Below are 27193 nucleotides of genomic sequence, written 5' to 3'. Positions count from 1 at the left end.
CCAAAGCCATTGGTGATACTTCCCTTATGGGTCACAGGAGTGCACTTACTTGTGGTCTCCTGTGATCCGGAAACAACCTAAAGTTCCATTGAGGTGACAGGAAATAATTCAATATGTAGGCAGGTTGTACCAAATGGGAATGATCTATATTAAATGTTTTATTGTTGTTTATCTCAGTTCTGACTGTTGCATCTTTTCCTGTCGAGGCATTCTGATGTAAGGCTGGAATTTTGTTATTTGTGATGGCTCTGCTGGGGTGGTGGGACCTGAAAGGCAAGGGTTAACACTGCAAGACAGGTTTTCCTGCTCTTTTCAGTTAAACACAACTCCCTCCCGGTTCCGCCATATAAATATAGGGCTCCTTGAGTCCCCAGAGGAGCTTGGGAAGTCAAGTTGTAGCCGTCACTCTGCCATTCCCAAAGGTCTAGAATTTACAGGGATGTATGCTGCCAGATTATAGACATTTATGGATTATTGCTACCACATTATGGATTTACTGCCAAAAATGGACTTTTGCTTTATAAAGAACTCTTAATGGACTTTACTACCTAATTAAGGTATGACTAGCCAGGGCTCTACAACAGAGGCACTTAGAGAACTTTATCAGGATTGTGTGTTGGAATGTCTTGGAGAACTGCTTCTGTGTTACTTTCAGCTATTTTAGTAAGATACCTTTTTTGTTCATTTTAACTGCCTGGTCTGAAGTCATTAACCACATCCCACCTGGCCTATAGCAATTTGATGGGAGTTTCACAGAGAGCTGTCCTAAGGAGGCTATTCTGCCATTGCTAATGACTACTGTAGTTGTGTCTTAAGCAGCCAACCAGCCAGGAAGCGGGTGACATGGCATGAGAGATAGAGACTAGAGATGAGCGAATTTCTCAAAAATTCGATTCGGCTGATTCGGCGAATTCCAGTGTGAAATTCGATTCGATGCGAATTTCTTCGCTACGAAGATGACTTATAAAAAGGGTTTCTAGGCTTCAGAGAGCCTTTAAATTAGTGCAGAACACTGTACCTTTAATTTAAATGCCCTTGGAGATGAGGAAGGAGAAGGAGAAGGATGAGAAGAAGGAGAAGGATGAGAAGAAGGAGAAGGAGAAGGATGAGAAGAAGGAGAAGGAGAAGGATGAGAAGAAGGAGAAGGAGAAGGATGAGAAGAAGGAGAAGGAGAAGGATGAGGAGAAGGAGAAGGATGAGAAGAAGGAGAAGGATGAGAAGAAGGAGAAGGAGAAGGATGAGAAGAAGGAGAAGGATGAGAAGAAGGAGAAGGAGAAGGATGAGAAGATGGAGAAGGAGAAGGATGAGAAGAAGGAGAAGGAGAAGGATGAGAAGAAGGAGAAGGAGAAGGAGAAGCAGAAGGAGAAGGATGAGAAGAAGGAAAAGGAGAAGGATGAGAAGATGGAGAAGGAGAAGGATGAGAAGAAGGAGAAGGAGAAGGATGAGAAGAAGGAGAAGGAGAAGGATGAGAAGATGGAGAAGGAGAAGGATGAGAAGAAGGAGAAGGAGAAGGATGAGAAGAAGGAGAAGGAGAAGGATGAGAAGAAGGAGAAGGAGAAGGATGAGAAGAAGGAGAAGGAGAAGGATGAGAAGAAGGAGAAGGAGAAGGATGAGAAGAAGGAGAAGGAGAAGGATGAGAAGAAGGAGAAGGATGAGAAGAAGGAGAAGGAGAAGGATGAGAAGAAGGAGAAGGAGAAGGATGAGAAGAAGGAGAAGGATGAGAAGAAGGAGAAGGATGAGAATTTCTTCGCTACGAAGATGACTTATAAAAAGGGTTTCTAGGCTTCAGAGAGCCTTTAAATTAGTGCAGAACACTGTACCTTTAATTTAAATGCCCTTGGAGATGAGGAAAGAGAAGGAGAAGGAGAAGGAGAAGGATGAGAAGAAGGAGAAGGATGAGAAGAAGGAGAAGGAGAAGGATGAGAAGAAGGAGAAGGAGAAGGATGAGAAGAAGGAGAAGGAGAAGGATGAGAAGAAGGAGAAGGAGAAGGATGAGGAGAAGGAGAAGGATGAGAAGAAGGAGAAGGATGAGAAGAAGGAGAAGGAGAAGGATGAGAAGAAGGAGAAGGATGAGAAGAAGGAGAAGGATGAGAAGATGGAGAAGGAGAAGGATGAGAAGAAGGAGAAGGAGAAGGATGAGAAGAAGGAGAAGGAGAAGGATGAGAAGAAGGAGAAGGAGAAGCAGAAGGAGAAGGATGAGAAGAAGGAAAAGGAGAAGGATGAGAAGATGGAGAAGGAGAAGGATGAGAAGAAGGAGAAGGAGAAGGATGAGAAGAAGGAGAAGGAGAAGGATGAGAAGATGGAGAAGGAGAAGGATGAGAAGAAGGAGAAGGAGAAGGATGAGAAGAAGGAGAAGGAGAAGGATGAGAAGAAGGAGAAGGAGAAGGATGAGAAGAAGGAGAAGGAGAAGGATGAGGAGAAGGAGAAGGATGAGAAGAAGGAGAAGGAGAAGGATGAGAAGAAGGAGAAGGATGAGAAGAAGGAGAAAGAGAAGGATGAGAAGAAGGAGAAGGAGAAGGATGAGAAGAAGGAGAAGGATGAGAAGAAGGATGAGAAGAAGGATGAGAAGAAGGATGAGAAGAAGGAGAAGGATGAGAAGAAGGACAGTTCTGTGACAGTTTCTGTCTATTTCTGACAGTTCTGGGACATTCACTCCATACAGCTGTTTCAACCGCTGTATGGAGGGAATGTCATGGAACTGTCAGAAATAGACTATTAATGACAGTTCTGGGACTGTCCTTCCATGCAGCGGTTGAAACATTGTATGTATTTGTTTCCATAAATGGATCCATTTATGGAAACAAATACATACAATGTTTCAACCGCTGTATGGAAGGACAGTCCCAGAACTGTCATTAATAGTCTATTTCTGACAGTTCCATGACATTCCCTCCATACAGCGGTTGAAACAGCTGTATGGAGTGAATGTCCCAGAACTGTCAGAAATAGACTATTTATGACAGTTCTGGGACTGTCCTTCCATACAGCGGTTGAAACATTGTATGTATTTGTTTCCATAAATGGATCCATTTATGGAAACAAATACATACAATGTTTCAACCGCTGTATGGAAGGACAGTCCCAGAACTGTCATTAATAGTCTATTTCTGACAGTTCCATGACATTCCCTCCATACAGCGGTTGAAACAGCTGTATGGAGTGATTGTCCCAGAACTGTCAGAAATAGTCTATTTCTGACAGTTCTGGGACATTCACTCCATACAGCTGTTTCAACCGCTGTATGGAGGGAATGTCATGGAACTGTCAGAGTCCCAGAACTGTCATTAATAGTCTATTTCTGACAGTTCCATGACATTCCCTCCATACAGCGGTTGAAACAGCTGTATGGAGTGAATGTCCCAGAACTGTCAGAAATAGACTATTTATGACAGTTCTGGGACATTCACTCCATACAGCGGTTGAAACATTGTATCTATTTTTTTCCATAAATGACATTCTGCAGATACACTTAGAGGAGCGCTGCAGATACACTTTTTGCCGGCTTGGAATTATTCTTATTTTCATCCTACTTCTTCTTTTTCTTCTTATGAGGATGAGGATGAAGAAGAAGAAGTAGGATGAAAATAAGATTAATTCCAAGCCGGCAAAAAGTGTATCTGCAGCGCTCCTCTAAGTGTATTTGCAGAATGTCATTTATGGAAAAAAATAGATACAATGTTTCAACCGCTGTATGGAGTGAATGTCCCAGAACTGCCATAAATAGTCTATTTCTGACAGTTCTGGGACATTCACTCCATACAGCTGTTTCAACCGCTGTATGGAGGGAATGTCATGGAACTGTCAGAGTCCCAGAACTGTCATTAATAGTCTATTTCTGACAGTTCCATGACATTCCCTCCATACAGCGGTTGAAACAGCTGTATGGAGTGAATGTCCCAGAACTGTCAGAAATAGACTATTTATGACAGTTCTGGGACATTCACTCCATACAGCGGATGAAACATTGTATCTATTTTTTTCCATAAATGACATTCTGCAGATACACTTAGAGGAGCGCTGCAGATACACTTTTTGCCGGCTTGGAATTATTCTTATTTTCATCCTACTTCTTCTTTTTCTTCTTATGAGGATGAGGATGAGGATGAAGAAGAAGAAGTAGGATGAAAATAAGATTAATTCCAAGCCGGCAAAAAGTGTATCTGCAGCGCTCCTCTAAGTGTATTTGCAGAATGTCATTTATGGAAAAAAATAGATACAATGTTTCAACCGCTGTATGGAGTGAATGTCCCAGAACTGCCATAAATAGTCTATTTCTGACAGTTCTGGGACATTCACTCCGTACAGCTGTTTCAACCGCTGTATGGAGGGAATGTCATAGAACTGTCAGAAATAGACTATTAATGACAGTTCTGGGACTGTCCTTCCATACAGCGGTTGAAACATTGTATCTATTTGTTTCCATAAATGGATCCATTTATGGAAACAAATAGATACAGTGTTTCAACCGCTGTATGGAAGGACAGTCCCAGAACTGTCATTAATAGTCTATTTCTGACAGTTCTATGACATTCCCTCCATACAGCGGTTGAAACAGCTGTATGGAGTGATTGTCCCAGAACTGTCAGAAATAGTCTATTTCTGACAGTTCTGGGACATTCACTCCATACAGCTGTTTCAACCGCTGTATGGAGGGAATGTCATGGAACTGTCAGAAATAGACTATTAATGACAGTTCTGGGACTGTCCTTCCATACAGCGGTTGAAACATTGTATGTATTTGTTTCCATAAATGGATCCATTTATGGAAACAAATACATACAATGTTTCAACCGCTGTATGGAAGGACAGTCCCAGAACTGTCATTAATAGTCTATTTCTGACAGTTCTATGACATTCCCTCCATACAGCGGTTGAAACAGCTGTATGGAGTGAATGTCCCAGAACTGTCAGAAATAGACTATTTCTGACAGTTCTGGGACTGTCCTTCCATACAGCGGTTGAAACATTGTATGTATTTGTTTCCATAAATGGATCCATTTATGGAAACAAATACATACAATGTTTCAACCGCTGTATGGAAGGACAGTCCCAGAACTGTCATTAATAGTCTATTTCTGACAGTTCCATGACATTCCCTCCATACAGCGGTTGAAACAGCTGTATGGAGTGATTGTCCCAGAACTGTCAGAAATAGTCTATTTCTGACAGTTCTGGGACATTCACTCCATACAGCTGTTTCAACCGCTGTATGGAGGGAATGTCATGGAACTGTCAGAAATAGACTATTAATGACAGTTCTGGGACTGTCCTTCCATACAGCGGTTGAAACATTGTATGTATTTGTTTCCATAAATGGATCCATTTATGGAAACAAATACATACAATGTTTCAACCGCTGTATGGAAGGACAGTCCCAGAACTGTCATTAATAGTCTATTTCTGACAGTTCTATGACATTCCCTCCATACAGCGGTTGAAACAGCTGTATGGAGTGATTGTCCCAGAACTGTCAGAAATAGTCTATTTCTGACAGTTCTGGGACATTCACTCCATACAGCTGTTTCAACCGCTGTATGGAGGGAATGTCATGGAACTGTCAGAAATAGACTATTAATGACAGTTCTGGGACTGTCCTTCCATACAGCGGTTGAAACATTGTATGTATTTGTTTCCATAAATGGATCCATTTATGGAAACAAATACATACAATGTTTCAACCGCTGTATGGAAGGACAGTCCCAGAACTGTCATTAATAGTCTATTTCTGACAGTTCTATGACATTCCCTCCATACAGCGGTTGAAACAGCTGTATGGAGTGAATGTCCCAGAACTGTCAGAAATAGACTATTTATGACAGTTCTGGGACTGTCCTTCCATACAGCGGTTGAAACATTGTATCTATTTTTTTCCATAAATGACATTCTGCAAATACACTTAGAGGAGCGCTGCAGATACACTTTTTGCCGGCTTGGAATTAATCTTATTTTCATCCTACTTCTTCTTCTTCATCCTCATCCTCATAAGAAGAAAAAGAAGAAGTAGGATGAAAATAAGAATAATTCCAAGCCGGCAAAAAGTGTATCTGCAGCGCTCCTCTAAGTGTATCTGCAGAATGTCATTTATGGAAAAAAATAGATACAATGTTTCAACCGCTGTATGGAGTGAATGTCCCAGAACTGTCATAAATAGTCTATTTCTGACAGTTCTGGGACATTCCCTCCATACAGCGGTTTCCGGCAAAAAGTGTATGTGCAGAGTTCCTCTATTCTGCAGATACACTTAGAGGAGCTCTGCAGATACACTTAGAGGAGCTCTGCACATACACTTTTTGCCGGCTTGGAATTATTCTTATTTTCATCCTACTTCTTCTTCTTCTTCTTCTTCTTCTTCATCCTCATCCTCTTCTTCTTCTTCTGAGGATGAGGATGAGGATGAAGAAGAAGAAGAAGAAGAAGAAGTAGGATGAAAATAAGATTAATTCCAAGCCGGCAAAAAGTGTATGTGCAGAGCTCCTCTAAGTGTATCTGCAGAATAGAGGAACTCTGCACATACACTTTTTGCCGGCTTGCAATTATTCTTATTTTCATCCTACTTCTTCTTCTTCTTCTTCTTCATCCTCTTCTTCTTCTTCTGAGGATGAGGATAAAGAAGAAGAAGAAGTAGGATGAAAATAAGATTAATTCCAAACAGGCAAAAAGTGTATGTGCAGAGCTCCTCTAAGTGTATCTGCAGAATAGAGGAACTCTGCACATACACTTTTTGCCGGCTTGGAATTATTCTTATTTTCATCCTACTGCTTCTTCTTCTTCTTCATCCTCATCCTCAGAAGATGAGGATGAGGATGAAGAAGAAGAAGAAGAAGAAGAAGTAGGATGAAAAGAAGAATAATTCCAAGCCGGCAAAAAGTGTATGTGCAGAGTTCCTCTATTTCTGACAGTTCTCTCACAGCTTCTTCACATGTACAGCGGTTGAAACATCTGTATCCTAAATGGAAACTAATAGATACAAATTGTATCTATTAGTTTCCATTTAGGATACAGATGTTTCAACCGCTGTACATGTGAAGAAGCTGTGAGAGAACTGTCAGAAATAGAGGAACTCTGCACATACACTTTTTGCCGGCTTGGAATTATTCTTCTTTTCATCCTACTTCTTCTTCTTCTTCTTCATCCTCATCCTCATCCTCTTCTTCTGAGGATGAAGATGAAGAAGAAGAAGAAGTAGGATGAAAAGAAGAATAATTCCAAGCCGGCAAAAAGTGTATGTGCAGAGTTCCTCTATTTCTGACAGTTCTCTCACAGCTTCTTCACATGAACAGTGGTTGAAACATCTGTATCCTAAATGTAAACTAATAGATACAATGTTTCAACCGCTAAACATGTGTTCCTTCTGTCAGAGAACTGTCAGAAATAGCGGAGCTCACTGCAGGGACACTTTTGCCGGCTGATCGGGAAATGTTCGATTCGCGCACCCGAAGTAGGCAAAATTTCGGTTTCGCCGCAAATCGAATATTTCCTGAAATTCGACTCGAATTCCGGTTCGCCTGGTTCGATTCGCTCATCTCTAATAGAGACTCTAGTAGTGAAGGGGTTTGATGCTTGGCCCTTTTACTGGTAACACTGTTCAACAAATTTTTATTTTTTGCCAGTTTTGGAAACAAAAGGATCCATTTCTTAATGAATTTCACATTCTGAGTTCAAATATAACAATGAAATTTGTCAATTGGCTCTAGTTTTTCTGTAAACGGAAAGTTTTCTACTATAGGCGTAATGACTACATAATGCACAATAATTATATAGATAGATGTCTTTCCACAAATATAAAGCAAGTGATATTGACTACATAACAAAGCCTAAATGGCATAATATATTGCATAGGATTACCAAGAAAAATTATAGCCATAAGCTAAGTTGAATCATTTTAATACTTAGGATTCTCACTAGTTTTGTCTTCAGTTTGTGTCGGTTTTGCTTCTCTTGGCTTTTCTCTTGTATTCGAGGAAAGGGCTATCTCTTACAACTGCACGTGACTACACGCTTCAGGTTCTTCCTCACTTGACTCAACCACGAAGGATTCTGGTGCTTTAGGAATTGGTAGCCCCTCTCCATGAGGAACTGGACGTATTGCCGATGGAATATTTGGATAGTGCACAGATAACTTTTTCTTCTTATTTAGCCCTTTTACAATTGGAGGCACCATACAAAAGTAACAATTACTAACATGATCTGTTGGCTCTCTCCAAATCATTGGCACAGCGAAAGGCATAGATGCCTTTTTTCCATTCAACCATTGCTCCAGTGCCATCCCACAAGAATTGCAGCATGTATGTGGTGCCCAGCTCTTGTCCTGGTCTCCTATCTTGCAGCCAAAATACAAGTTGTAGGCTTTCTTAATCATTCCTGTTATCCTCCTTTTTTGTGAGATAAAAGTTATTTCACCGCAGATATAGCAGAAATTATCTGCTTTATTCACACAAGTTCGAGGCATTACTGAGTAGCCTATATAAGCATAAAACGAAATGTAAAGACGCTGTCGAACTACAATCAGCTACAGATACTGCAGCTTTTATGCAGTGAAGTGATGCAATTAAAGGCTAATATTGCATCATCTCAGTATACATGCAATTTTCTATTGGTCACCAGTATCAATTGCGCAATATGCAGCTGAAGTTGCATCATAATTTTGAATGGCTTACGTCATTAGATGGGTGAATATATCATGGAAACTAGAGCCAATCAACATTTTTTAGGGTCATTTTCGTTTTCAGCACCCCAAAATTATGTAAGATTAGCTAATTTTATGCCCAAAACTTTTTACCTGTTGAACAGTGTAATCAGTTCCCCACATATTAGGACCATCCTCACAGCACAGAGTAGCTATGGACCTAGCCTGGGAGTCAGGAGAGTTGTAGTAAGGCATCAGGAGGAGAACAAGCATGGGTTTAAGAGAAGTGTGCTTCCTGTATCCAATAGTAACATACAGATTGTGGTCACTGGAAGTGAGGTGATGGGACTGATAGGAAATGCTGCACACCTGGAGAGGGGGAAAGTGTGTCCGTAGTACGTATGTATCAAAAGTGTAGATGTTTTGGCTAAGGATTACTAAGAGCTAACTGTGCTCTCTTGGAGGAGTCTCACTTTTAATTTATAGTGCTTCTATAATGCAGATTTCACGTGACTGCAGCCTCTGCATGCAACTGGGGGTACTATTGGGTGTACCAACTGGGTGTGTTAAGCCCCGCCCACAACTGAGGTCACTTTCTGTTGTAACACCATTGTATCACTTTCTGTTGTTCAAGAGGGACATGCCCCCCACTTTAATGAAATTCCCTTTCACTTTCTTTTGTTTCTCCAGGACAGGAAGTGAAATCTCCTCAATGAGACACAAGCAGCAAAAAAAGAAGTCTCACTCTTTTCTGTATCCTCTCACAAGTGGTGTATTTAGTATTTAGAACAAGAGTTGGGCTTTGCATACACCATCAAGCAGCCCGCATCCTCTCTTGGATCCCACCTGGTCCCCATGCTGCATGTGTCCCTTCTTCTGTTTCTTCTGTCCCTTTTTCCGGAGTGCTGCCCCCCGTGAGAAATGCTGCCTTAGGCAAATGCCTTGTTTGCCTTGTGGTAAATATGCCCCTGCATATGTCTCAATTAGGAGCACTAAGTGTATTTTCTGTCTGCTGCTTCATTCCTCTGCTATCAGCACAGCATGAATCACTTTGTTGTCAGTTTTCCTGACACCAAGATAAAAATGGTGACAGGGGAGGGACCTCCAGCAGATTGAGCGCCTCAGCTCTGTTCCTATGAGCTGGGTGGAGGGGTGTGTGTCTCTTCCCTCCAATCAGCTCTCAGAGCTGTCCTCACTGAGTTCTGCAGAGTGTAACTTCAGGTCTCCACCCCCCCTTTTTTGACAGCTCTACAAGCTTTCTAAATTCTAAATTTTTAATGGATGTAGAGAAAAGAAGACTGCAGATAAACAGGTACAACCTATGTCGGAGGATATGTCTCATCTCTCTGTCTCACCTGAAGCCAGTCACTTGACTAGGTATATGTAAGGGTTTACAACCACTTTAAAAAATGTTTCTTGGCAGCTATGTTTGACCATGCAGGTACGCTATGTTGATTCCAATCCCTCAAATAAAAATTCATTGTAACTTTCTGGAATTAGATACATTTGTCAATCTCTATAATAATATTCTCAGCGTCATTTCTTTCTGCTTTGTTACCCAGGAAGTACACACAGATTGCAGGACCCTGTAAAAACCTATTTATTCAAGCAGCCACCCCTTAACTAACCTGCCCTATTTGTCATAACTACCACAATGCTGCTCTTATTAATACCTCTGTACACACGTCACACCGATGACACAATGCGCTGTGTGAAGTATGCCAAGAACAATGACAGCAGAATCATTGTAATACATCTCTACATTAGTCCACAACCTGAGTGGGCTATGCCAAGGTTAGTATTGCCGTACTGAAAGGACTCATGTTATGCTCACAAATTATATATCCATTATCATTGCAGTCATTATGTCCATATTATTTTGATAGTGAGTGACTAAGCTGGTATCAGTGCCAAACTATCTACGCAAATCCCAGCCATAGAGAACATGTCAACATTAATGAAACAGCACAGAAAAAGGCTTAAATCATATTGTTATGATGTCACACATGACTGCCTTGATGACTTCACCCTTGTAGTGCTTAACACCAAAGGAGCCACTGTTTCTTTGGGTCCCCTGCTCCCAATGCCCACGACTCTCCAAGCAGCGCCACGCTCTTCCACATACCGGGGCTGAAGAGTGGATATTTATTGCAAAAATTTACACAATAATACAGTAATTAGAGAAACAAAAAATGACAATATTCACCAAAACAAGTAAATGAAACAGGAGAAAAATAAATGATACAATTGGTAATAAACAGGCGGACCAAAGAATGACCTCTAATCCCTATACGGTGGAAGAGGCAATGTTATGACAATGGTTTAGCAGTCTTTTGTCAAACGTTTCTTTAATGGCCAGTATGTTGAGACCCAAATCCTGGTATAGGTGTCAGATTGATGTCCCCAGTAGTGGTAGGGCATCGCCAGTGGCCTCTCAGTGGCTACTAGAATGTTTGACTTGGCTCCTTCCGCTCTGTCCAGGACTCAGCAGTGTTAGCTGCAGTGATGTAAGTGTGCTGGCAGGAGAGAGCAGAGCGATAGCTACTCCGTCTTTTGCTGCTCCTTCACTGGCCAGTCACAGGATGGAGGCAGGCAGGAATCAGGTCAACCTATTTGTGTTGCTTACAGAAGAGAAAAAGTGCCTCTAAGTGCAGTATAGACAACTTTAATGAATAACAAATGTAGAACAACTCACATATTGTATAATAAAAGCAAGCTCAAAAAGGTGAGAGGACGGCTGTGTCCAAACCGTGTTATTGCCGTCCACACTCGGAAGACCATGGATGTAAGAAAGAGACGGCCGGCGTGTGTAGTCTTCTAAAGATGGCGTATGGAACGCACCTTGAGGCACAATGTCTGCGTCAGCATGCATAGTGACGGATTTCGAAGCTTGTCAAGGGAGCATGCTTCTGCCCTTAGAGGTCTAGCGCATAATGTCGTTATGCATGCTGGTCCACACACGTCATCACACTGATACTGCCATCGCACCTCAAGGTGCATTCCAGACAGGGGTGGACTGACCATTTGGAAACTCGGACACTGCCCGAGGGCCCGGAGTCAGTAGGGGGCCCCATGAGATGCCCCTGGTACCTTTTACATAGGCTTTTTTGAGTTTGGGCAAGGACACAGGAGCCCCATGATCCCCTATTGCCCGGGGGCCCCATGAGTTGTCAGTTTGCCCCTGATTCCAGACGCCATCTTTAGACGACTACACACGCCAGCCTGCTCTTTCCTACATCCACAGTCTTCCGAGTGCAGACACTGCTAACACAGCATGGACACAGCCATCCTCCCACCTTTTAGAGCTTGCTTTTAATATACAATATGTGAGTTGTTCTACATTTGTTATTCATTAAAGTTGTCTATACTGCACTTAGAGGCGCTTCTTCTCTTCTCTATTCTACACAGAGTTTTGCTACTACTACATTAGGCTTGCCCTAGTGCTACATGGACTTTTGTAGCCCTACATTGGACTTTTGGACTTTTTTATAATTCATAACAGCTGGGTGGTAGCACTTTGCACTGATTGTTCTCTAATTGAGTTTCTTATTTGTGTTGCTTAACTGTAGAAAAGAAAAGTCAGGTCAACAGGAAGGTTGTGCTGTGTGGCAGGTCTGTGAAAATTTCCACACCACATGGACAAAAATCAGGCTTTTTTTTCTCAGAGAATATGGGCAGGTACCCATCCTCTTGTGCCAACCTCTAAGCACTGTATCTTGGTTCCACCACCTACCCGCTTCCAAGTAATTTGTATGGAGTTTGTTAATGATAACAAGAAAAGCAGTAAAATACATTCCCTTCAGCCAGCAGAAATAGATTACCCAACCAGGAACAATAGATCCCCAACAACAAAATACCCCCATCAGAAACAATAGATCTTCCTGCAGCTACCAACAGTAGATCCCTCCCAGCAACCAATGACCCCCCAGCAACAGTAGACCTATGCACAAAAATAGATCCCCTAGCAGCCAGCATCAGTAGGTCTTGTAGCACACCCCAGCACCCCTTCCCATTTAGTGCTAGAGGTGCCGGAACTGCGTTCCCCCACGTTCCCTCTGAAAAAAAGCCCTGGACAAAATACAGATAATTTAGTATGTATAGCAGCTCCCATTTCAGTGGCGTATTTAGCTGTTTCACTGGAGTTCAGCTTCTAGCAAATCTAAAATGGGAAAGCTTTGATAAACTAGATTGTAAGCTCCAAGGTGCAGGGCCCTCCTTTCCCTCTTGTATTGAACTGTATTGTTGCTGTATTGTGTTTTCATTATATTGTAAAGCGCTGAGCAAACTGTTGGCGCTATATAAATCCTGTATACTAATAATAATAATAATAAAACCCTGCTAGAATACAGTCACTACTCTAGCAGAGTACTGGGAGGGAGATGCAGGGAAAGGGCAGTGCACAACAACAGCTGGGAGCAATAGTTCTCTGTGAACAAAGTGGCAACTGTGCACAAGCCAATGAATATTTATATCACCATATGAAGAAGACAATAAAGTGCACACAAATAAACTGTCAAATATGCCTTAACCTCAGCTCACACATGTACATTATTGGTTTTATCAAAATTTTAGCAGGGATACAATAATATCATACAATCCTCTGGGAAAAAATATAGCAGTTCTTATTCATGGATATACATTTAACATTTGCAGTACTAATATGTAATGCTAACCAAAAGTGGATATTTTATTCATATAATGATGACAATTTCATCATCCCTTTACAGCAATACTGGCCAACATAATAAATATAGGTGGCATCATTTGCAGCCCCTGACATCCCCAGTATTCATAGTATTCATTATACAGTAAGTAATACTACAGACGACTGTCAAAGGCCCAAACCATACTACAGCAGATAGAGACTGGGGACTAGTGGTGAATATCAGGTTCACCACTAACCACTTCAATACTAGGTACTTTCACCCTCTTCCTGTCAAGGCCAATTTTTTTTCACCTGGAATCTCCTCCATGCTCTTGAGACTGTGCTGAGATGCACAGAAAACCTTCTGTCAATGGCACGTATTGATGTGCCATCCTGGAGGAGTTGGATTGCCTGTGCAACCTGTGTACGGTCCAGGTATCGCCTCATGCTACCAGTAGTGACACTGACCCCAGCCAAATGCAAAACAAGTGAAAAACAGTCAGAAAAGTTGAGTAGTGAAAAAAAATGTCAGTGGCCTCCACCTGTAAAACCATTCCTGTTTTTGGGGTTGTCTCATTGTTGCCCATCTAGTAAAATTGTTATTAATTTTATCAACACCACAGCAGCTGAAAATGATTAACAACCCCCTCTGCTACGTAACTGACCAGATCAATATCCCAGGAGTTTCAATGACTTGATGCAATACTCTGTTTAAAAAGTGTTCCTTTAATTTTTTTGAGCAGTGTTTATATACGATTTTTTTTAAATGCACTGTGACCAGAGCAATATAATGCTACCATTACTATGTTACCATTGTACTACTCTGGGGAAATGATCAGGATTTTTTTTTTTACACATCATGATTGCTTACACTAATGAATTTCACTGGTATAAGCAACCATTTTTACAGAATGAAATTGATTCATTCAGTGTTCACTATTGTGGTTAGCTTTGACTGGCCAAAGCTAATCACATGGTACAGATGGGCTGTGATTGGTCCTGTCTGTACCAATTGATTACTGTGAACAATCACAGAGATCAGCACAATAGTACACAATGGATGGCATGAATGAATGTCATCCATTGTGTACAATTGTCATGTGACCTGCTGATTGGTCATCCGCTGTGTCCAGTGGACACAGTGGGTGACAGATCTCACCGCAGCGCAAGTTCTGGGAATACACCATATAACGTCCATCCGGAAAGACAAATGGTTAAAGTGGTTAAAGTAGAACTAAACTAGTTTTGGATAGAGCGTATTGTGGTGAGGGATTGCAACACCTGTCATATTTTCATTGCTGTCTGTGCCCCTGTAAGGCAGATTCACCTTCTCTATTTGTCCTGTTTACTGGGAGTGAAAGTGATGGAAAATCCCAAATTTTGGTTTGTCACCAGAACATAACTAGAGATGATTTCTTCCAATACACTAGTTCTGGTGACCCTGGTGACAACCAGGAATGACCTCCATTTGGAGGCATATTCTCTTAAGTCCTGTGTTGGGTATGGGAAGTGAATGGAAGTCACCACAATAACCCCAGATGGTGAAAAAAAACATGGCAGGGGTTATAACCTTCCCTTATTCTATCTAAAATGACAAAAAAGGTTTTGCCTTTAGTTCTAATTTAACATTGATACAAGGTGAATCTTGCCAGTACGATTTTCAGGGTCCTAGTTAATGTGTAAACACAAATGCTCCTGCGCTTGGGGATGGACTCGATGCAGGCTACAACCACATTAAGAATGTCCTGGAACATGCACACCTTGCTGCCCTCAAATGGACCGGGGAAATACAAATATACTGAATGAGGAAAGACAAAACAGAGGGTGCACAGGCCTAGTGCATTACCATAAAAAATGTTTAATAATAAATAAAGTAGGTGTTGTACTCACAAACGACAATATAGTCAAGGCACATCATAAAGAACAGCTGGGTCAACACCACGCTGAGTAACAGTCCGCAATAGGGAGTTTAGACATCCAAATCTGACGCGTTTCGAGGACTTGCCTCTTCCTCAGAGCCAGAGGCAAGTGCCAGAGGCTCTGAGGAAGAGGCAAGTCCTTGAAACGCGTCAGTCTTTTGGATGTCTAAACTCCCTATTGCGAACTGTTACTCAGCGCGGTGTTGACCCAGCTGTTCTTTATGATGTGCCTTGACTATATTGTCGTTTGTGAGTACAACACCTACTTTATTTTTTATTAAACATTTTTTATGGTAATGCACTAGGCCTGTGCACCCTCTGTTTTGTCTTTCCTCCTAGTTAATGTGTGTTTGGATTCTCCCATGATAACTTTTTTAAACCATAATCACTGTATGACCCTTTAACCATGACCATCAGAGTAAAGCTGGCCAGTGTTCGGCCAGTGTTAGAACACACTGATCAGTGACTGCAGCTGACTTACTACAGCTGCTGACTGATGGAAAATGTTCTATTTGTCAAATAATCATCTTCTGTTGAGCAGGGACTGCCACACTGACCACATTTTGGCTGGTCCCTGCTGAACCAGCCAAATTTCGTTCTGTGTATGGCCAACTTTAGATGGATAAATAAGGGGGCTTTTGGATAAGCGGGTACCCTCACTTTAAAAGGAAGGAAGGCATAAACCAGCCATAGTATCACAGTATTGGAAGCTGCTGTAGGTAAAGCATAGGGAAATTTGACAAACTGCATAGGTAGAGATTATGGTCAGTACGGAAACTGGACTTTTTAATTCTGATTCCTAGTTCTTTGAGCACTCAACCCTTTCACTACCTTTTTTGTTCTTATTGGGGTCTTTTGTTTTTCACTTTATTCTGTGGTTGATTTGAGGTAAGCAGTCACTTTTGGCTGCTGTCCCACCAAACATGTTTTCCTTTAAAAAAAAATGGGTTTTATTTCAGGGGGGCAGTATTTATGAGGCTTCATTTTTCTGGGGTATAATGCTATGTTGGCAGGGCCTTTATTTAAGGTGAAACTGTTGTCTGATTTTATATTTTATGTTGATAGGGTAATTTGTTAAAATTTGGGATACACCCACACAGCCTTGTATTAGATCACATGCATTTACCACCCCCCATCCTCATGGATAAAATAAAAGTTAGACATACAGCAGTTAGGCGTATTATTCCTGATTAAAACTTTCATGCTGCTGACTAATTTTACAATACTGTATTATCTGCAGTATTAAAATTCTCATGCACGTGCTGTTTGTTTCTAGTGAATTTGGGCTTAGCCTTGTGCCATCTACAATCTCTTAATTTCAATAGTAAAACACCAGCCTGTATTCTTTTTCTCTAGTAGATTTAGGTCAAATCTTCCTCATTAAAATTGTCTTTCTGCTGACCAATTTTACACTGCTAGATCATCTGCAATCTCTTAATTCTTAATGAGAGTGTGATAGAAACATGCCAGGGGCAGGACAGTTTTTTCATACATTTTACAGGGACAACCTCAGCAAATTTCTATCTGCCAGTCAAAGTGATTGATGAAAAATAATGTGTCACTGCTAAAACTATAAGATAAACAATTTTTCTTCAAACTGAAATTAATCAGATTGGGATGCTGCTGGGGAGGAGTCAAGTGATACAAAAGGTAATAAATGTGGATGATGAGCTGATGGAGAAAATACATGTACAGTTGTTAGGTGGAGGCAAGGTAGGCTTCTCTGAAGAGAAAAGAGACTGCGTAAAAGTGGACAGAGTAGGAGATAGTCGGACAGATTGGGATAGGGAATTTCATAGGATGGGAGAGGCTCGGGAGAAGTCCTGAAGGTGAGCATGGGAGGAGGTGAAAGGCAACTAGAAAACAGGAGGTCTTGGGAGGAATGAAGAGGGTGATTTGGTTGGTATTTTGAGACTAGGTTAGTACTGTAGCGGGGGAGCCAAGTTGAGCATGGTTTTGTAAGATGTTGTTAGCATTGAATTTAATTAATTAGGTGGCTGCCCGTGCAGGGATTGGTAGTGAGGGGTGGCAGACACTGAATGATTGTTAAGGTGGATGAGCCTGGCAGCAGGTTGAGATGGCAAGGTTTGGAAAATGATTGGATGTGGGGCCAAGAGAGTTAAGATTCCAAGATTACACCTAGCACCCTGGCATGCGGTTGATGGTTGTGCCATTGATCTAGACAGGGATCTATTGTAGACAAAAGTGGCTAGATTGAGGCAGGACAGGGCTGAAATATTGTCATAGAGGTGGTCAGTAGCAGAGTGGAGAAGAGAAGGGTTAAAGTGGTGAATATCTCTATGGGTAATTGTTAGGCGGTTGGAGGGAGAGGTGGTGGAAGACAGGGAGAGAGAAAAACTAATAAGGTGGTGATCAGAGAGTTAAAGGATTGTTGTAGAGGTTGGATGGAATGCATAGGTAGGAGAATACAAGGTCAAGGGTGTTACCTTCAGAGTGAGCAGAAGCATGTACCCATTGCTTCAGGTCAAATGGGGAGGTTAGACTAAGACGTTTAGAAGTATCAGGATTGTTAGTATAAACAGGGATGTTGAAGTTGCTGAGAATGATTGTGGGAATTTCAGAAGAGCGAAAATAGGGTAGCCAGACAGAGAACTCATCAAGAAAAGTTGATACTGGTCCAGGGGGGCGGTAGATGACAGCAAATCTTAATTCTTAAAGAAATTGGAGAAAATAGATGTACACAGTGAGATTCAAATGATGAGAGGGACAGAGAGGAGGAGAGTGAAAAACCTGAGGTGCTCTGTGGGGATAGGAGGATATCCACTCCACCTTGCTTCCACAGTGAGTCCACAGAAGACCACCATGGGAGAGGGAAGCAGAAGAATTAGTGTCAGAATCTTGAAGCCAGGTTTCAGTGACAGCAAGTAGATGAAAGACGTTAGTGCCGAGAGGTCATGAACAGAGGTGAGTTTGTTGCAGACAGAGCAAGCATTTCAGAGGGCACAGGAGAAGGGTAGACTGGTTTTGGGAAGAAGAGGAATAGAAACTAAATTGTGTGGATTGAGGCTGCTGCCAGAGGGTGCAGGGTGATGGGTGCATTGGTTACAGATAAATAAAGGAAGCCCAGATTTTGGGGATATGTCTCCAGAGGTTAAGAGAAGCAGAAGGGTGAGAGAGGTAATATGAGAGCACGATTTATATGATGGGAAATAATAGAATAATTGAGTTAGTGACTATTAATAACTAATATACATTACATATTGTGAAATTAAATGACAACATTGTGTTCCTCAAAAGAAATAAGTGGAAGTGAGAAAAAAAAAGACCAGCATAAATCCTTCAAAAAGTCCTCCAAAGAAGTGTAGTACCAAAAAGCTCTTCACAAAACCACCCGGTGACACCAAGACGTGCAAAAGGTGAGCAGCTTATCAGATAACAAAGACCTATGCTATTAAAGCATATGGTCTAAATGAGCTTTTGGGGTTGTTCCGGCCTCCCTCCTGCCAAAGGTACATCAATGCTGCAAATTCTAAATCCTGCAGGGTCCCTCAGAAGCTCTCAGAGGCAAAAAAACACGGTGCCGCCCCATAGTGTAAAATCGTATAAAATGCTTTATTATTTCAAACAAAGTAATGCACTCACATTTTGTAGCAGCCGGTAACGGCCAAACATCACATCAAATAAAAGCATAGATAGCGTTCCAGTGGGCTGCTCAAAAACTGTCCAATCGTGTTGCGGTACATGATGATGTCACTCCCGTAAGCCCCACTCAGGGCTGAACAGTATTTTCGTCACATAAGCCCTCAACAGAGCTCTCAGTCCAAAACTCCTATCATTTAAGAGCAGCACAGTTTTCCACTATGCAAAGAGGCAAAAGCAGATGGTGCAGAAACAGGTAGGGCTAGAAATCTGCCTTAATGATAAAAGGTAAAGCTGCACACATAGAGCTGGGATGGACTTTTTAAATGCCAGCACCCATTTACAATGTGAGTCACCAGAACATCGTAGGATTATCATAGACTGGTCCTTGAAGATTCATGCCAGGAATTTATTCAGATGTCTAACTTTCCTGAATATTAAAAAAAACAAAATACAGTTCTTGAATTCCAGGCAAGTGACTTTGTCTAGGCTGAGATGATGTCATCAAATTGTTGCAGGCAGGAAGAAGCACTTTCTCATTCACCTCTCCCCCAGTTTGTCAACTTCTCCACTCATATTGTAATTTTGTAGCAGGTTACAAGGTGAGAGGCTATCCAAGTACCAGGACTTACATGTTTGATTTATCCCTGATCTGGCATATCAGTCCAGGAAACAGATGATGGAAAGTGCATGAACAAAATTGTTGTTCTCTTAATGGAAATAAAAGCAAATGAGTACATTGTCAGGGGAGCACCGAGATCTCTGTGGGAGGCAATTATTACCTGTAGGTGTTCCACTTACACAATATTTAGCATGCATGCACTTAACCAGAAGAAATATACCGTATCTGATTCTAGGTTTCAATGCGTTATTTGACACATCTTTGCTCTCACATCAGGTTACAATTCAAAAACTCAACATTCCCTTTCAAAGCAAAAGAAATAAAAAATTAAAAACAATTGATTTCTAGCATTATAAAGGGAAATGAGGATCTGCCACCCATAGCAACCATTAAGATAACAGCTGTCACTCTTCCAGTACATAAAAAAGAACAAATGCATTTCTATCCTCCTGTTTTAAACATTTTATGAACTGGCAGAGCAAGAAAAAATTTTTGTAATGAATAACACAAATAAAAATTAAAATGTAATCATTATATGAAAATATAAAAAAACAACAACACAGCTCTATATCAAGTGTCATTGTGATGCATAATTGCCTTTACACATTCAGTAACTGTCATACACTGAAATTCTGTTATTTTTTTCAAAATGGCAATGTGTCAACATGCTAATTTAGCCAAGCTTGGATTCCAAGAAACTTTCTTTCATACGTCAGTTCATTCAGACCTAGCAATTTCTTTAACCTTATGGCTTGTGTTTAGAATAATCAAGGCCATCCGTTCAAAATCAAGCTTTCCTTAGAAGCGAGAGCTTTGTAAACACTGACATTTAACTGAGAAAAATCTTGTTCATCCCAGAGGGATGGCAGCAACAGATTCTTAAAGATTTACCACCAGTTTACAAATTAGAAAGCTGGGGGTAATTACGCTACAGAGTTACCCCAGTGCTCAGTGTTGGGCATGTCTGTGCTGGGAGTCTGTCATGTATGTGACAGCTTCCCACACAAGGCTCTATCTCTGGCCCCATTGAACTTTTGGCCAGGAGATTCCCAGCCAAAAGCTGAAAGTAAACCAAGAGATTGGGGACACTGGTCATCACCAAAATATGACAATGCCCATATTTAGAGGATTATTGAGTCACAGGGTGTTGGGGCATGGGGAACTGAGAGACTAATTTCCCATAGGGTCCTTACATTTGGTGATCTTGGACTGAGCAGCAGCTATGGATCTGCCCACTACTGTGCATTGTCAATCAACAGCAAGGTGGACCTGATGGAGAACTAATCTCTCAGTTTCCCATCAGGCTGTATATACCGCATTAAAAACAATTGCCAATTTGGCCAAGCACCAGTGCACATGTGACTGACTCAGTGGCTGGGTAGGTAGGAAATGCACTAAGGAAGCAGTGTTCAGTATGGACACTTACACCTCAGTGTCAAACATTAACAGATTCATACATCTGTCTCTGAAAGGTACACAAATCAGGCGCAAGCACCAACAATTTTGGTGCAGCTCCAGGCAGAATTCTAAAGGGTGTCTGAAACACTCTTTATGAATTCCCCACATTATGTATTCTGTAGCACAAATACATTTTCATTAAAGCTGATTGTATATTTGTTTATGTGGAAGTTTGGTATTTTTTTTTAAAAGTGTTACCAAATTCTGAAATTGTTTTAAAATTAAAATAACAAACATGGTAAACTCACTTGCTCTGTGCAGTGGTATTGGCCAGTCCTCCTCTTCTCTGGTCCCCCGCCTGCAATCTTGGTTCCTCCTCAACTATGTATGTCCCCATAGCAAGCCGTTTTCTATGGGGCCACACGCTGCATGCTCGCTCCCAACCTGTGTGTCTACAGAGCCGTGCTCCATAGACACATACAGCAGGATTTAGCCTTCCCCCCCACTTCCTCTTCACTACATTTTATTGACAGGAGCAAGAGCCAATGGCTCCTGCTGCTGTTCGAGTACCTGTGTAAGGAGGAAGAGAGGGGAGAAGGGATGCAACCATGGACTGCGCTGATCTTTTCTCCTATCTCTTACCCTTCACGCAGGGAACTGGGAGCACAGACAAGTAGAAAACATGTTTTACGTTAATACAAGCAATGCATTAAGGTAAAAAAACGTTTTTAGGTTGAGTATCACTTTAAGGAAAACCTGTAAACATTTTCAAGGGCTGCTTACTACATCCATCCACACCTCCTGTCCTAGAATGACCATTTTCACTAACTTACTGTATCTGTGGAAGAGCAGTATTGTCACCCTTGAACAAGATTACAGTTCATCTCCCCCTATCCTCGTCAACATAACATAGGGGGAGGTGTTTTGTATTAGACAGAGATAGGTTAGAACATTGAAAGTGATAGCAACCAACAGCAGAAATAGAGAACAAAGGAGGCTATCAGCTCACAGGATTTCTGCCAGGATTAAATGGTTATTTTTGCATTGATCAGAAATTATTAAATACTTTCAATGATATTTAATAGACTAAAAGGGTGCAGATAAAAGAGGTTCATTTCTATGGTTTACCTACCATTATATAATTTGTGTTTTTTTGGGTTTAGTACCACTTTAAGGTATATACACATTCCCATGAATTTATCTATTATTTATTTGTGAATAACTTTTGCTTCTCCCTAGGATTTGGTTGTGTCTTTCAGGACTGCACTTTGTTGGTGTAACATTGCTATTACAACAAACAGATAGCGAATGTTCCACCATCTCCCACAAGTCACATTTATTTTACAGCACTTTCAGATCTAACAAATAAAACCCACAAATACCAACAAAGATGTGCAGAGGGAGGTAACCTAAAGCGACCAAGTGACAGTTTGAGTCACCTATTGCCTGTTGCCATGTGTGACTGTATTGTCATTGCTCCATGTGACTTTGTTGCTTCTCTATTGTTGAATAGAATGCGTACATCTAAAAAGAATATTATTATTTATCATTGCGGAGGGAGATCCACTAAGACAGGGAGAGATAATTCCAGAGATGTCTTGCTGATGTTCTGGGGCCACCAGGTGACATCAACCCTAGTGACGTCACTGCTGAGGATGAAAAGGAACAGTGGCATTTGCAAGAGCTCTACTTAGTTGGTCATGGAAGGGAGTCACGTTTCCACTGCAAAATCAGAAATGAGGAAAGTGTTATTTCCAGAAATATTTTGTAGCTGAGCTTAGCCTTGAGTTTGCGCCAACCCTTTGTTCTTCAGGACATATACAGTAGTATAAGTCCTTGACAGTCAAAGAGTCTGGGTATTTTGGGGCAGCACAGGTTTTCTTCTGTTTTCTTGAAGCTCTTATTTCAAGTTTATTTTGAATCCTTCTACGCCTATTTATTTTTACCACACTCAATACTCAACTTAATAGCTGACCACAAACAGAAAGTATGCAAATTTGGCAAGTCTAAGAAAAGTCAGAAGTCCTTATCTACAGACCTGTTCCAGATCAGTGACTGAAAGAACTGAAAGTAGAACTAAAGGCGACACTTTTTTTTTTATACATTTTGGGTAGAGTAAGGGTTGTAACATGTGTCAGTTTTTTTTGCCATCTATATTCAGTTGGGGTAACTTCTCTTTGCTTTCTGTCCCATAGCTAAAATAGGAAGTGAGGAAATCCCTGGGTGTCACCAGAATGAGTGCACCACTAATTTTTTAGTCCTGCTCTGGTGACAACGGTAAGTAGGACAAATAGAGAAAGTGAATCTTGGGAGCCCAGGCAGCAAATAAGACCTGGCTGGGGTTCTAATCCCTCTCCACTCCATCCAAAGCTAAAAAAAAAATTTCTGTTAATTATTCTTCAGGTAAGATGGAATGCTTGGCAGGGAGAAAAACATTTTTTTCAGTAGAGGCCTGTAATGGCAGCTTATATATTTCACTCATGGCGGGTTGCATTTTATTAGTCTAATTTTGAAGATTCAAATAGAAATCCACATATTCATATTTACCATGTTCTTCCTTCTTAAGTTTTGTTTTCCCTTATTATACTATACATGAGGAATAGGAAGCCTCCTACACAGGGTCAGTGCTAGATCATTTTGCACCCTAGGCAAGATCAGCTACTTGCGCCTCCCTTCCCCCAAAATCAATATATTAATTAATAATTACAATTTTTTAAGAACAGTAGAAAATATTGAATAAAAAAAACATGAATCTGCTAAATTTCTTTTAATTTGCAAAAATAAGTGCCATAAGATGCCACCAGCACCAATAAAGGCAAAATCAGTGTCACGGACGGACTGTATCTGTGGCAGGCAGTGGCAGGGTGACAATTGCAGTGAGTGGAGGATGGTGGATCTACACTCTGACAGATCCCAGGCTGGAATTCCCCAGACAATGGGGGGAGATAAATTGCTGTGACAGCAGGCAGCCCAGCCCACACACACAGCAAGAACAGCTCACCTGAGCGATCCCACACAGTGACAGATCTGACACAACACACCACCACCAACACCAACACTGACACAGATCAGCAGGCCCAGCTGGCACTAGAAGAGCAGGCTGTGGAATCGTGATGATGTCATCACTCACTGACACATTGCATATGTGATGGATGGTCAGCCCCTGGATCACACTCACACAGACACGAGACATCAGTTGTCAGACATTACTTTCATCACCACCTCCGCTGATGAATGGGAAGAGAAGGGCTGAAACTCCAGTGATCAGCAGATGCCACCAGGCTTGCAGTAAGGGACTGAGTCTGGGAGGATCACTGGAAGGAGCAGCAACTCGGCTGCTACATTGGTCCCAGACACCCGGCATCTTCCTCTGTCCTTTCTTCCGTCCTTCTGCTGTCCCTCCTGTGCTGCACCCAGGTGCCTCTAGGTGGCAGTGCGCCCTAGGTGGCTGCGTAGTTTGCCTACTGGAAGCTCCAGCCTTGCTCCCACATAGAGCACATATGTACAAAACATATGTGCTCCTGACTGTATGTAATAAATTGACAATTACATTAACATGTAAATCTGTAGGTCAAAGGGCAGCTACATGTCCTTACAGTTGCCAGTTGATTTTTATGACTTTTGATTAATTGTAAATGTGTTGTAACTTTTGTTGCCCATTTTACTTTTGGTAAATATTCATTTAGAACCTTCACTCCCCTTAGACACTTTATTTCTCTTTGATCACCACTTCTCATTGATGTCTTAGTAAGTCTCTCACTTTTTTCCCCTTCTCCAAAATTATTTTATGTATGCCATCAGGCATTCACCCATCTTTTATGTCTTTAACATTTAAAAAACATCCATTCAGATCATTCTCAGAGAAATAGTGGAATAGTCAGATGTCAAAATATGTGAATAGCATACTGAGTGGATAGAATGACGGTGAAATATGAGTTTCACTGGATACATCATGTAAGCCTAGAAGCTATGGCCTATTAACTATTAACGAAAAAGTGAACGTAGACTGTGAATGAGACTGTGAATGGAGGAGGAGGAGATGAATTACAGCAATTCCTCTACCCATTGACTGAACTCGATGTATCATGGGAGTGTAGTAAATCCAGTTCTGTGACTGGCAGAGGAGGCAGGAAGGGACAGGAGAGCGGTGCAACTTTTTTACTCAGAAAGCGTTACAGTGAACCTTCACAGTGCTGCAAGACAGACGCTCAGGACAGTAAAAGGGATACATCTCAGAGGATTTGTAGCACAAACATCCACCTGCAGCTAATGAGATACACACCTTTACACATGTTACATAGTTACATAGTTAGTCTGGCTGAAAAAAGACAAAAGTCCATCCAGTTCCACCATTAAAAAAAAAATTTATAATCCTATACCCACAGTTGATCCAGAGGAAGGCAAAAAAACCCCCAGCAAAGCATGATCCAATTTGCTGCTGCAGGGAAAAAAAATCCTTCCTGATCCCGAGAGGCAATCGGATATTCCCAGGATCAACTGTTTGTGTCTAATGTTTATGGTGCAGTATGACAAAATTAAAAAATTACTAAACAGAATTAAGGCTGAATTCACACTAGAATGGACAGCTGCTGGACAGCAAACTGCAGCGGTTTGGCTCTCCGGCAGCTGCCTTTTGCAACTGTGGTAGAAGGCGGTGTGGTGAGCAATTCAGCGCATCACAGCTTCCTTTTATTTGGACAAGCTTTATATGAAATGTACAAAAGTGACACTTCATTTATATTGTTGTGCAACAGCTTCACTGCTGTATAGTTACATGCAATCCTGTACAGTGCGCTTCAATCCTGTATGGTGCAATGGTTTTTATTGCAGCTCTATGCTGCATTGCAGTATGAATAGGACACACAGAAAATGATTGTTTTTGTGTGTCCTAGCAGTGACTAGCATTTGATAATGCGGTAAAATGTCGGTCATCGCACAGTGTGCACAGTGTGAATTATTCCTAAAACAATGTTGCAGCTAGAAACTGGGAGTGTGCACCTGTGTGTGCTCCTAGTTTTTATAGTGTGCTGTCACTGAAACCTGGAAGATCTCAGGATTAGGAACCAATCAGTATGGTTACTAATCAAGTGATCACCATGTTAGTCAGTCTTGACATGCATATGCAGGTTGTAGAGATCTGTTGACAAATACAACTGAACTTTCAGAGGGCATTGCAACTCTCTATCACTTGCTGTGTATAAAGAAGGAAATAAAATGCTATAGGGAACAGGCCCCATTCACACCTGAACATTCTGTAGCTTGATACTCAAGCTCTGGAACACCAACATTCCGAATCCCATGGTTTTCAGTTGTGCCTGTTCGCCCCTTAGCATAGTGTTACCTAAAGCTTGTATTTCAAACAACTACATGAGCTTATTTTGCATTACAAGCTTCCAGTATTTTTGGCACCAATAGACTATAATGGGAGCACCTAAAAACCATGGGAATATGTGTGGGGAAAAAGTGCCAAAAATGCACATATCAGGCATTTATTCCCTATTAGCTAGCTTTACATTGGCTAAATATAAATTAAAGAAAAGCCTGTAAAATGACCAAAAACACTCCACTGAAGTGTGAATGCAACCGTACAATTTCCAAATAAATAGATAAATAAAGTGATGTCCAGCTCAAAGTTTTGTTACTTTTTTTTAGCTTTAGACAAAGCAGGAAAGAGAAAATGAAGAGATTGTCCTCACTTTGGTAAAGTCATTCAGTTATACAAGACAAGAAATGGGGGGAATCCTCCAAAAGCAACACAGCAACAAAAATATATATTTTTTTGCTTTCTTTTGTTTTTTTTTAGATAGTAAGGGAATACTAGAACACGTCAGCGGTATTTTTTTCTGTCTATGCCCCTTATTTTCCTTCACTTCTTGTCTGATAAGTTCATTATCAGCAGAACAGAATGTGAAGGAGAAATCTCTTTAAAGTCAATTCAGCAGTAAGATTTTGCAGCTTTTTAATCCTTTTTATCTGTATCCAGAATTTGGCTCACGTAGGAGTGTTATCCTTTAAATCCTCCCAGGAAGGAGAGTGACTTCACTTCCTGCCTGGCAGGATCTCCTATTTTGCGAAGGAGGAGCTAGCCAGGGGCGTAGGTTGCTGTCCATGGGAAGGAGAGCCATGAGGAGAGGCAGCACCTAGGGCCAGAGACTTAACCCTTTCCTTCCTCCTGAAGGGGTTCCCCTGGAAATGGGCACAAGGGTTATATCACCAGCCAGATAAGAATTATAAAGTGCAATGAATATGCAGCGCTAAAATATGATATAGAACAATGATGTAAAATAATAGACAATCACTAAAGGGAAGTGAGCGCTCTTGCAGTGCATATGTAGTGGTGACGTGATAAATCGTCTTCATATGACGTGTCAAAACACGGGGAA

This window comes from Staurois parvus, unplaced genomic scaffold (genome assembly GCF_062004578.1).
Source record: "Staurois parvus isolate SC_StPar_1 unplaced genomic scaffold, SC_StPar_1.0 ptg000052l, whole genome shotgun sequence".
NCBI lineage: Eukaryota > Metazoa > Chordata > Amphibia > Anura > Ranidae > Staurois > Staurois parvus.
Note: the sequence above shows the minus strand (reverse complement) of the source record.